This window comes from Thalassophryne amazonica, chromosome 18 (assembly GCF_902500255.1).
Source record: "Thalassophryne amazonica chromosome 18, fThaAma1.1, whole genome shotgun sequence".
NCBI classification, from domain to species: domain Eukaryota; kingdom Metazoa; phylum Chordata; class Actinopteri; order Batrachoidiformes; family Batrachoididae; genus Thalassophryne; species Thalassophryne amazonica.
In genome coordinates, this window is record NC_047120.1 from 34,334,160 (window position 1) to 34,346,067 (window position 11,908).

An 11,908-nucleotide genomic window follows, 5' to 3' on the forward strand; every position below is an offset into this window, starting at 1 on the left:
CCAATTACATACAAAATACAAAAAAGGAAAGACAAGGAAACAAAAACTACACAAAATCCAAATGTGAACGTCTGTATGAATGTTCATCCCGGTTTTCCTTGTTCGATTATTCATTTCTCTCTTTTGAATTATTTAGCAATAACAGCAAAATGTCAGCAATCTCTGAATGCTCTTGTTAATGAATAACATTAGACTGATGTTAGAAGAAACTATCCCTTTTTGGAATCCCTATGATCAGACAAATAATTCAACATGGTTGGAGCATTTTTCATATTCTGATCCCTGTTTTATTGACAATTGAACCCAACCTGGCTACAGCCACCACTCTGAGGTGGTTATTGTAGATTTTTCTGGAGACCACGGCATATTGATGATGGATTACAAGTGTTTAATATCCTTAAGTGGTACAGACAACACAAAAATGGGCTGCTAGCCTACAATGTAGACCAACATGAAGTTAATAATTAAACCTGCTTCTTGTTTCATAAAGCAATGTGAATAAATGCATTAATTCCTTTTAACAGTTGAGAAAGCCTTACTAAGGAGTAAGGCAACAAAAAATTCAACTGAACTCTTTATCTTTCTCTCCACGGAAATCTTTAGTAAAAGGCGAAAGATTTATACGGTTTGAAGAGAAAAACAGTACACTGGCTTTCTGTTCCCAACCGGCGTGACACACCTCTGAGCACACAAACCTCACTGACGGTTTAAAACTACAATAATGGCTTCGTGATTTACGCACAGCATTATGGGATTCCATTTTCATTTCCGGTCTTTACTGCCGACTCCGTTCGTTTTGTAATTAAATCTTAACAAAAAGTGCTTCATCCAAATGTGTTTTTAGCCTTATTTTTTAATTAGTAACACATTTGAAGTAAATAATCCCCACTTTCTATCAGTTAAAAACGTTCGGTTTTAATGAAATTCTGTTTCAACAAAATCTGCATTCAGCTTCGATTCATTACTTTAAAAAGAGAAAAAAGTCATTACAATAATCAAAAATGTAATTTTGTAATAACTTGTCTAAAAATACATTAAATTAAATTAAAATAAAAACAAATGTACTGCAGTCTAAATATTAAAAGTATTCAAATTATATATAATTATATATATATATATATATATATATATATATATATATATATATATATATATATATATATATATATATATATATACACACACTATAGTATTCAATATTGAAAGTAATAACACCAATTACATACAAAATACAAAAAAAGGAAAGACAATGAAACAAAAACTACACAAAAATCCAAATGTGAACGTGTGTATGAATGTTCAGCCCGGTTTTCCTTGTTCGATTATTCATTTCTCTCTTTTGAATTATTTAGTTATAACAGCAAAATGTCAGCAATCTCTGAATGCTCTTGTTAATGAATAACATTAGACTGATGTTAGAAGAAACTATCCCTTTTTGGAATCCCTATGATCAGACAAATAATTCAACATGGTTGGAGCATTTTTCATATTCTGATCCCTGTTTTATTGTTAATTGAACCCAACCTGGCTACAGCCACCACTCTGAGGTGGTTGTTGTAGATTTTTCTGGAGACCACGGCATATTGATGATGGATTACAAGTGTTTAATAACCTTAAGTGGTACAGACAACACAAAAATGGGCTGCTAGCCTACAATGTAGACCAACATGAAGTTAATAATAATAATTAAACCTGCTTCTTGTTTCATAAAGCAATGTGAATAAATGCATTAATTCCTTTTAACAGTTAAGAAAGCCTTACTAAGGAGTAAGGCAACAAAAAATTCAACTGAACTCTTTATCTTTCTCTCCACGGAAATCTTTAGTAAAAGGCGAAAGATTTATACGGTTTGAAGAGAAAAAGAGTACACTGGCTTTCTGTTTCCAACCGGCGTGACACACCTCTGAGCACACAAACCTCACTGACGGTTTAAAACTACAATAATGGCTTCGTGATTTTCGCACAGCAGTATGGGATTCCAGTTTCATTTCCGGTCTATACTGCCGACTCCGTTCGTTTCGTAATTAAATCTTAACAAAAAGTGCTTCATCCAAATGTGTTTTTAGCCTTATTTTTTAATTAGTAACACCTTTGAAGTAAATAATCCACACTTTCTATCAGTTAAAAACGTTCGGTTTTAATGAAATTCTGTTTCAACAAAATCTGCATTCAGCTTCGAATTCATTACTTTTAAAAGAGAAAAAAAGTCATTACAATAATCAAAAGTCATTTTGTAATAATTTCTCTAAAAATTACATTAAATTAAATTAAAATAAAACAAATCTACAGCAGTCCAAATATATATATATACTATAGTATTTAATATTCAAAGTAATAACACCAATTACATACAAAATACAAAAAAGGAAAGACAAGGAAACAAAAACTACACAAAAGTGCCAAATGTGAACGTGTGTATGAATGTTCAGCCCGGTTTTCCTTGTTCGATTATTCATTCCTCCTCTTTTGAATTATTTAGCTATAACAGCAAAATGTCAGCAATCTCTGAATGCTCTTGTTAATGAATAACATTAGACTGATGTTAGAAGAAACTATCCCTTTTTGGAATCCCTATGATCAGACAAATAATTCAACATGGTTGGAGCATTTTTCATATTCTGATCCCTGTTTTATTGATAATTGAACCCAACCTGGCTACAGCCACCACTCTGAGGTGGTTATTGTAGATTTTTCTGGAGTCCACGGCATATTGATGATGGATTACAAGTGTTTAATATCCTTAAGTGGTACCGACAACACAAAAATGGGCTGCTAGCCTACAATGTAGACCAACATGAAGTTAATAATAATAATTAAACCTGCTTCTTGTTTCATAAAGCAATGTGAATAAATGCATTAATTCCTTTTAACAATTGAGAAAGCCTTACTAAGGAGTAAGGCAACAAAAAATTCAACTGAACTCTTTATCTTTCTCTCCACGGAAATCTTTAGTAAAAGGCGAAAGATTTATACGGTTTGAAGAGAAAAAGAGAACACTGGTTTTCTGTTCCCAACTGGCGTGACACACCTCTGAGCACACAAACCTCACTGACGGTTTAAAACTACAATAATGGCTTCGTGATTTTCGCACAGCATTATGGGATTCCATTTTCATTTCCGGTCTTTACTGCCGACTCCGTTCGTTTTGTAATTAAATCTTAACAAAAAGTGCTTCATCCAAATGTGTTTTTAGCCTTATTTTTTAATTAGTAACACATTTGAAGTAAATAATCCACACTTTCTATCAGTTAAAAACGTTCGGTTTTAATGAAATTCTGTTTCAACAAAATCTGCATTCAGCTTCGATTCATTACTTTAAAAAGAGAAAAAAGTCATTACAATAATCAAAAATGTAATTTTGTAATAACTTCTCTAAAAATACATTAAATTCAATTAAAATAAAAACAAATGTACTGCAGTCCAAATATTAAAAGTATTCAAATTATATATATATATATATATATATATATATATATATATATATATATATATATATATATATATATATATATATATATATACACACACACTATAGTATTCAATATTGAAAGTAATAACACCAATTACATACAAAATACAAAAAAAAGGAAAGACAATGAAACAAAAACGACACAAAACTCCAAATGTGAACGTGTGTATGAATGTTCAGCCCGGTTTTCCTTGTTCGATTATTCATTTCTCTCTTTTGAATTATTTAGCTATAACAGCAAAATGTCAGCAATCTCTGAATGCTCTTGTTAATGAATAACATTAGACTGATGTTAGAAGAAACTATCCCTTTTTGGAATCCCTATGATCAGACAAATAATTCAACATGGTTGGAGCATTTTTCATATTCTGATTCCTGTTTTATTGTTAATTGAACCCAACCTGGCTACAACCACCACTCTGAGGTGGTTGTTGTAGATTTTTCTGGAGACCACGGCATATTGATGATGGATTACAAGTGTTTAATAACCTTAAGTGGTACCGACAACACAAAAATGGGCTGCTAGCCTACAATGTAGACCAACATGAAGTTAATAATAATAATTAATCTCATTACAATAATCAAAAATGTCATTTTGTAATAATTTCTCTAATCTGGCAAATTTTCTACATTTTTCTTGCAAATTTGCTGCTTTATTCTCACATATTTGCATTAAACATGCAAATTTTCGAGATTTTAAACATGCAAATATGTGATAAAAAAAGCAGCAAATTTGTGAGTTTAAAGTCACAAATATACGAGAATAAACATGCAATTTTACGAGAAATAACACGCAAGTTTGCAAGATTACATTTTCGAGTTTAAAGTCACAAATATACGAGAATAAACATGCAAATTTACGAGAAATAACATGCAAGTTTGCGAGATTACATTTTCGAGTTTAAAGTCACAAATATAAGAGAATAAACATGCAAATTTATGAGAAATGACACGCAAGTTTGCGAGATTACATTTTCGAGTTTAAAGTCACAAATATACGAGAATAAACATGCAAATGTACGAGAAATAACACGCAAGTTTGCGAGATTACATTTTCGAGTTTAAAGTCACAAATATACGAGAATAAACATGCAAATTTACGAGAAATAACACGCAAATTTGCGAGATTAAAAAACATGCAAATCTGCAAGAAAAAAGCAGGAAATTTGCCACAATTAAACACACAAATTTTCGAGATTTTAAACATGCAAATATGTGATAAAAAAAGCAGCAAATTTGCGAGTTTAAAGTCACAAATATACGAGAATAAACATGCAAATTTACGAGAAATAACACGCAAATTTGCGAGATTAAAAACATGCAAATGTGCAAGAAAAAAAATAGCACATTTGCCACAATTAAACACGCAAATTTCGAGATTATAAACATGCAAATATGTGAGAAAAAAGCAGCAAATTTGCAAGAAAAATGTAGCAAATTTGCCAGATTAAACACGCAAATTTTCGAGATTCTAAACATGCAAATCTGTGAGGATGTTTTATTTGTAAGACTTGTCGGAAACGGAAATGACACTATGGGAAGTTGGTTTGTTTTGGCTGGCGTGGGAATGGCTGCGTTGGAAGATCTGATCAAACTCTACTTTTCCTTAGGGTTTTTCTAACAAGGAGATACTTGCGATATTAGCCCAGAATGACCATGTCATTATTAGTATTCGCACTCTGAAGAGGCATTGTCAAAGATTGCACCTGTTTCGTCGAAAAAATCATGCTGCCTTAGATGACGTGTTTACATTTGTGTACCAGGAGCTGCAACAGCACGGACAGATGCAAGGTTACCGCTGGCTTCATCAACGAGCTGTGCAACGGGGATTTGTGGTACAGCAGAACACAGTACGCCAGCTGATTAAGTTAATTGATCCACTCGGTGTTGATATTAGAAAATCATCGACGCCTTCGACGCCGTCAATATAGCACAAGGGGGCCTAATGCTGTTTGGCACATAACTCATATGATAAGCTGAAACCGTATGGTATAGCCATTAACGGATGCATCGATGGGTTTAGTCGTTTTATTGTGTGGATGGAAGCTTACACGACCAACAATGACCCAAAGGTTGTAGCTGATTACTACATACAAAATGTAACACAATTGGGTGGGTGTCCAGAAAGGATACGCGCAGATCATGGCACAGAAAATGGACATGTAGCCAATATGCAAGTGTTTCTTAGAAGAAACCATGATGACTCGTTTGCAGGAGACAACAACAGTTTTGTGTATGGAAGAAGCACAGGGAATCAGCGTATTGAGTCTTGGTGGTGGGTTTTAAGGAAACAAAGTGTCCAATTCTGGATGAACATATTCAAAACCCTTCAAGATGAACAGTTTTCTGGGGACTTTTTGGATAAAAACCTGGTACAGTTTTGTTTTCTTGGTCTTGTTCAGGTAAGTTTATTACATACCCATTTATATCTGAATTCAAAATCATTTTTATTAATCATGCTTTTTTTCTATTCTTTTTTTTTTTGTAGAAGGAGTTGGATGAGGTAGTGCAGACATGGAATATCCACAAGATCAGACTGCGACCTGGCCAAGATGTGCATTGTGGTCGTCCTGTTGTGATGTACACAGTTTGTATGATGCAGAGGATAAGCTTAAACTAGTGGACCCTGAAGAAGTAGCTGTGTGTAAGGAAGAGTGCACACCGAAGAGCCAGATCCCTTGTGATGAGACTGTTTACGATCTCTCTGTGTTACTCATGCAGGAGAATCAATGGGGCCATCCTTCAGATGCATTTGAAGCAGCAGAGCTGTATACATCACTTAGAACAGTGATACTGGAAAATATCTAACAGCATTGCCATAGAACGTGTTAGTGTGGTATCCTAGTATGTCAGTGAAACAGTTTCCGTAGGATTTTTGTGCTAAAATGGATTTTTTTTTATTTTTACTTGAAGCAGTATAGGCTCACAATGGTTCAAGGTTATCCTGGGGTAAAATTTACCAGATGCTCAGATTTTGTTGAAACTGGTGAAAAGTTGTTTGTATTATGTCATAGGGTTCCCAAAAAAGCTACTTTACAGTGTATGGCATTTGATTGGATAATTAAATGGCAGAGTGTATCAGGGGTTCTACATGGTCTATGGGGGCCACTGAGACTTTTCCTGGATGTTGGAAATGGTGCCATCACCAAATCAGTTAAAATTCATTTTCTGCTTCAGTATGACAAGAGGAATCATTTGACACCACTTTCAATAACATCTGAGCATTTACCCCAGGATGACCTTGAAGCTTTAAAGCCCTATACCTGTGTAAATATTGGTCAGAACCTAGACAAACTATATTTATTTATTACTATTATTATAATCCTCTCAACAAGACAGATATATTGGTGTATATTTGAAATTGATTAACTTGATTTTCAATTTACCTGTGTACTAACATTTGTCCCCTTGCCGGAGAGATGTAGGTGTCTGAAAATTTGAACTCCGTAATTTTATAACAGTCTAGGCCCTGTTGAAACCCAAGCAGCAACAAAATCAATTTTAGCATGAAAATCCTATGGAAATACACACCATACCTCACTATGTTTTGATGTATTTATTTATTTTTATTTTGGAATGATATAAACACTGTTCTTGTGTGTGATTATAGTAACAGCTAAACTTAAATGTGTTAAACATGTAGAAGTGCCTTACACAATTGTTTTGGTAAAAAAAAAAAAAAGAAAAGAAAGAAAGTTCAAAATACTTCACAATTGGTTTACAAACTATTCCTTTTTGCACATCTACCCATGAACTGGTATCCCACTTAGGTGCTCAACTTTACATTTTATATAGTTTTTATACAGTTCAGAACACACTAAAATTAAGATGCAGCATTGTTTACTTATATTGCTAAAACATCTGTAGATGATTTGTTCAACCATCGTTCATCCGTTCGTTTCGTAATTAAATCTTAACAAAAAGTGCTTCATCCAAATGTGTTTTTAGCCTTATTTTTTTAATTAGTAACACCTTTGAAGTAAATAATCCACACTTTCTATCAGTTAAAAACGTTCGGTTTTAATGAAATTCTGTTTCAACAAAATCTGCATTCAGCTTCGATTCATTACTTTTAAAAGAGAAAAAAAGTCATTACAATAATCAAAAGTCATTTTTGTAATAATTTCTCTAAAAATTACATTAAATTAAATTAAAATAAAAACAAATCTACAGCAGTCCAAATATATATATATATACTATAGTATTTAATATTCAAAGTAATAACACCAATTACATACAAAATACAAAAAAGGAAAGACAAGGAAACAAAAACTACAAAAAAGTCCAAATGTGAACGTGTGTATGAATGTTCATCCCGGTTTTCCTTGTTCGATTATTCATTTCTCTCTTTTGAATTATTTAGCAATAACAGCAAAATGTCAGCAATCTCTGAATGCTCTTGTTAATGAATAACATTAGACTGATGTTAGAAGAAACTATCCCTTTTTGGAATCCCTATGATCAGACAAATAATTCAACATGGTTGGAGCATTTTTCATATTCTGATCCCTGTTTTATTGTTAATTGAACCCAACCTGGCTACAGCCACCACTCTGAGGTGGTTGTTGTAGATTTTTCTGGAGACCACGGCATATTGATGATGGATTACAAGTGTTTAATAACCTTAAGTGGTACCGACAACACAAAAATGGGCTGCTAGCCTACAATGTACACCAACATGAAGTTAATAATAATAATTAAACCTGCTTTTGTTTCATAAAGCAATGTGAATAAATGCATTAATTCCTTTTAACAGTTGAGAAAGCCTTACTAAGGAGTAAGGCAACAAAAAATTCAACTGAACTCTTTATCTTTCTCTCCACGGAAATCTTTAGTAAAAGGCGAAAGATTTATACGGTTTGAAGAGAAAAAGAGTACACTGGTTTTCTGTTCCCAACCGGCGTGACACACCTCTGAGCACACAAACCTCACTGACGGTTGAAAACTACAATAATGGCTTCGTGATTTTCGCACAGCATTATGGGATTCCATTTTCATTTCCGGTCTTTAATGCCGACTCCGTTCGTTTTGTAATTAAATCTTAACAAAAAGTGCTTCATCCAAATGTGTTTTTAGCCTTATTTTTTAATTAGTAACACATTTGAAGTAAATAATCCACACTTTCTATCAGTTAAAAACGTTCGGTTTTAATGAAATTCTGTTTCAACAAAATCTGCATTCAGCTTCGATTCATTACTTTAAAAAGAGAAAAAAGTCATTACAATAATCAAAAATGTAATTTTGTAATAACTTCTCTAAAAATACATTAAATTAAATTAAAATAAAAACAAATGTACTGCAGTCCAAATATTAAAAGTATATACCTATATATATATATATATATATATATATATATATATATATATATATATATATATATATATATATATATATATATACAGACACACTATAGTATTCAATATTGAAAGTAATAACACCAATTACATACAAAATACAAAAAAAAGGAAAGACAATGAAACAAAAACTACACAAAAATCCAAATGTGAACGTGTGTATGAATGTTCAACCCGGTTTTCCTTGTTCGATTATTCATTTCTCTCTTTTGAATTATTTAGTTATAACAGCAAAATGTCAGCAATCTCTGAATGCTCTTGTTAATGAATAACATTAGACTGATGTTAGAAGAAACGATCCCTTTTTGGAATCCCTATGATCAGACAAATAATTCAACATGGTTGGAGCATTTTTCATATTCTGATCCCTGTTTTATTGTTAATTGAACCCAACCTGGCTAGAACCACCACTCTGAGGTGGTTGTTGTAGATTTTTCTGGAGACCACGGCATATTGATGATGGATTACAAGTGTTTAATAACCTTAAGTGGTACAGACAACACAAAAATGGGCTGCTAGCCTACAATGTAGACCAACATGAAGTTAATAATAATAATTAAACCTGCTTCTTGTTTCATAAAGCAATGTGAATAAATGCATTAATTCCTTTTAACAGTTGAGAAAGCCTTACTAAGGAGTAAGGCAACAAAAAATTCAACTGAACTCTTTATCTTTCTCTCCACGGAAATCTTTAGTAAAAGGCGAAAGATTTATACGGTTTGAAGAGAAAAAGAGTGCACTGGCTTTCTGTTTCCAACCGGCGTGACACACCTCTGAGCACACAAACCTCACTGACGGTTTAAAACTACAATAATGGCTTCGTGATTTTCGCACAGCAGTATGGGATTCCAGTTTCATTTCCGGTCTTTACTGCCGACTCCGTTCGTTTCGTAATTAAATCTTAACAAAAAGTGCTTCATCCAAATGTGTTTTTAGCCTTATTTTTTAATTAGTAACACCTTTGAAGTAAATAATCCACACTTTCTATCAGTTAAAAACGTTCGGTTTTAATTAAATTCTGTTTCAACAAAATCTGCATTCAGCTTAAATTCATTACTTTTAAAAGAGAAAAAAAGTCATTACAATAATCAAAAGTCATTTTTGTAATAATTTCTCTAAAAATTACATTAAATTAAATTAAAATAAAAACAAATCTACAGCAGTCCAAATATATATATATACTATAGTATTTAATATTCAAAGTAATAACACCAATTACATACAAAATACAAAAAAGGAAAGACAAGGAAACAAAAACTACACAAAAGTGCAAATGTGAACGTGTGTATGAATGTTCAGCCCGGTTTTCCTTGTTCGATTATTCATTCCTCCCTTTTGAATTATTTAGCTATAACAGCAAAATGTCAGCAATCTCTGAATGCTCTTGTTAATGAATAACATTAGACTGATGTTAGAAGAAACTATCCCTTTTTGGAATCCCTATGATCAGACAAATAATTCAACATGGTTGGAGCATTTTTCATATTCTGATCCCTGTTTTATTGTTAATTGAACCCAACCTGGCTACAGCCACCACTCTGAGGTGGTTGTTGTAGATTTTTCTGGAGACCACGGCATATTGATGATGGATTACAAGTGTTTAATAACCTGAAGTGGTACCTACAACACAAAAATGGGCTGCTAGCCTACAATGTACACCAACATAGAGTTAATAATAATAATTAAACCTGCTTTTTGTTTCATAAAGCAATGTGAATAAATGCATTAATTCCTTTTAACAGTTGAGAAAGCCTTACTAAGGAGTAAGGCAACAAAAAATTCAACTGAACTCTTATCTTTCTCTCCACGGAAATCTTTAGTAAAAGGCGAAAGATTTATACGGTTTGAAGAGAAAAAGAGTACACTGGTTTTCTGTTCCCAACCGGCGTGACACACCTCTGAGCACACAAACCTCACTGACGGTTTAAAACTACAATAATGGCTTCGTGATTTTCGCACAGCATTATGGGATTACAGTTTCATTTCCGGTCTTTACTGCCGACTCCGTTCGTTTTGTAATTAAATCTTAACAAAAAGTGCTTCATCCAAATGTGTTTTTACCCTTATTTTTTTAATTAGTAACACATTTGAAGTAAATAATCCACACTTTCTATCAGTTAAAAACGTTCGGTTTTAATGAAATTCTGTTTCAACAAAATCTGCATTCAGCTTCGATTCATTAAGTTAAAAAGAGAACTCATTACAATAATCAAAAATGTCACTTTGTAATAATTTCTCTAAAAATACATTAAATTAAATTAAAAACAAATGTACTGCAGTCCAAATATTAAAAGTATTCAAATTATATATATATATATATATATATATATATATATATATATATATATATATATATATATATATATATATATATATATATATATATATATATACACACACACTATAGTATTCAATATTGAAAGTAATAACACCAATTACATACAAAATACAAAAAAGGAAAGACAAGGAAACAAAAACTACACAAAAATCCAAATGTGAACGTCTGTATGAATGTTCATCCCGGTTTTCCTTGTTCGATTATTCATTTCTCTCTTTTGAATTATTTAGCAATAACAGCAAAATGTCAGCAATCTCTGAATGCTCTTGTTAATGAATAACATTAGACTGATGTTAGAAGAAACTATCCCTTTTTGGAATCCCTATGATCAGACAAATAATTCAACATGGTTGGAGCATTTTTCATATTCTGATCCCTGTTTTATTGATAATTGAACCCAACCTGGCTACAGCCACCACTCTGAGGTGGTTATTGTAGATTTTTCTGGAGACCACGGCATATTGATGATGGATTACAAGTGTTTAATATCCTTAAGTGGTACCGACAACACAAAAATGGGCTGCTAGCCTACAATGTAGACCAACATGAAGTTAATAATAATAATTAAACCTGCTTCTTGTTTCATAAAGCAATGTGAATAAATGCATTAATTCCTTTTAACAATTGAGAAAGCCTTACTAAGGAGTAAGGCAACAAAAAATTAAACTGAACTCTTTATCTTTCTCTCCACGGAAATCTTTAGTAAAAGGCGAAAGATTTATACGGTTTGAAGAGAAAAACAGTACA

General features: G+C 32.4%; 7 non-coding genes across 7 annotated transcripts; all 7 read right to left on the reverse strand.

Annotated features, from left to right (window-relative positions):
* Nucleotides 1-532: 532 nt before the first annotated feature.
* On the reverse strand, nt 533-647 carry LOC117531660. Its single transcript, XR_004566693.1, has one exon. It is a non-coding gene; the product is annotated as a U5 spliceosomal RNA (small nuclear RNA).
* A 1,106-nt stretch (nt 648-1,753) lies between these two features.
* On the reverse strand, nt 1,754-1,867 carry LOC117531641. The gene has a single exon (XR_004566674.1). It is a non-coding gene; the product is annotated as a U5 spliceosomal RNA (small nuclear RNA).
* Nucleotides 1,868-2,880: 1,013 nt separating this feature from the next.
* LOC117531637 lies at nt 2,881-2,994 on the reverse strand. Its single transcript, XR_004566670.1, has one exon. It is a non-coding gene; the product is annotated as a U5 spliceosomal RNA (small nuclear RNA).
* Nucleotides 2,995-8,232: 5,238 nt separating this feature from the next.
* On the reverse strand, nt 8,233-8,346 carry LOC117531642. The gene has a single exon (XR_004566675.1). It is a non-coding gene; the product is annotated as a U5 spliceosomal RNA (small nuclear RNA).
* A 1,100-nt stretch (nt 8,347-9,446) lies between these two features.
* On the reverse strand, nt 9,447-9,560 carry LOC117531654. The gene has a single exon (XR_004566687.1). It is a non-coding gene; the product is annotated as a U5 spliceosomal RNA (small nuclear RNA).
* A 1,012-nt stretch (nt 9,561-10,572) lies between these two features.
* LOC117531650 lies at nt 10,573-10,685 on the reverse strand. The gene has a single exon (XR_004566683.1). It is a non-coding gene; the product is annotated as a U5 spliceosomal RNA (small nuclear RNA).
* A 1,108-nt stretch (nt 10,686-11,793) lies between these two features.
* Nucleotides 11,794-11,908, reverse strand: LOC117531659. Its single transcript, XR_004566692.1, has one exon. It is a non-coding gene; the product is annotated as a U5 spliceosomal RNA (small nuclear RNA).